Source organism: Tupaia chinensis, unplaced genomic scaffold (genome assembly GCF_000334495.1).
Source record: "Tupaia chinensis unplaced genomic scaffold, TupChi_1.0 Scaffold000133_1, whole genome shotgun sequence".
Taxonomy (NCBI): domain Eukaryota; kingdom Metazoa; phylum Chordata; class Mammalia; order Scandentia; family Tupaiidae; genus Tupaia; species Tupaia belangeri.
This window is the reverse complement of record NW_006159602.1, coordinates 3236945-3238006: the sequence shown is the minus strand read 5'-3', so window position 1 is coordinate 3238006 and position 1062 is coordinate 3236945. Positions and strand designations below refer to the sequence as shown.

Genomic DNA, 1062 nt, shown 5'->3' with positions numbered 1-1062 from the left:
GATCAATTACTAATCTTATCTTTAGAGAGGGCAAACAGTGATAGCATTTACTGAACCAGAATTACTATCAAAATTATAAAACCTGACAATATTCATTTAACCACAAGCCAGTCCTACTTAAATCAAGACAGTTAAAAAAAAATCCTGTTGGCTATTCATGATCTGAGTTCTGGTGTCGGACATCAATTAAATTATGGTACACATGAAGAAGTCAAGACGTTTCTGTTGTGTCATAAATAAGTTAGTGGCCAACTATTAGGCATTAGTAGCCTTTGTGAGATAAGCTATCAACTCTGCTCTTTCTGACTTCTTAATACTAGTAAAGATCATTCTTGTCCTGGGGATGTACTTTGAGCTCTCCAAATCCTCCATCAGTGTATCCTCTCCCCAGCTGATGCCTTTGTTCTCATTGGCATCCGTGTAAGAGAATCCAGGGGCCTGACCTGTCTCCAGCCCATACAGACCATGGAGATTTAGGCCAGTCTTGTGCTTGTCTCCTTTTTCCATGTTGTGGCACTGAGCACATCTCGGAACAAAACTCTCTTGCCTTTCTCAACATCGCCTAGTTTTAATTCTGTTGTTGCTAGTGCTAACATATATTCCCGTCAGAAGCTAGATGTCCGCTCTTTCCTTCTCTCCTTTTGATATGTCCTCATCATTATTGGAGTACTTATTTTCTGGTACAACAAGATATTCTAGGCTCATCTGTCACAGCCCTGGAACCAGAGCTGGGTTTTTTTTTTTTTTTTTTTTTATTAATTTATTTTTTTTTATGTGAGAGAAAAAAAAAAGTGATTCAGAGCAGACTACAGAAGGTCAGAACTTTTAATCCCAAGAGAACTGTGAGCATTGAGGCCTTGCTTAGCCCTTCTACAACCATGTGGTATTACCCAAAGGCATGTGTTAGTTTACAGTGTACAGCTGACACCAAAAATGGTAATAGACATATTCTGTGACTCTCACCCTTTTATCATCTTGCTATTCCTGAAATTCATGATTTAAGAAATAATGTGAATAATAATCAGTTGCTTGTATTATTTTTTATATAGACCAATGTAAAAT

The 1062-nt window shown here is 37.5% G+C and overlaps 1 pseudogene; it reads right to left on the bottom strand.

Annotated features, from left to right (window-relative positions):
• Positions 1–255: 255 nt before the first annotated feature.
• On the bottom strand, positions 256–664 carry LOC102483034 (cytochrome c-like; annotated as a pseudogene).
• Between the last annotated feature and the right edge of the window lie 398 nt (positions 665–1062).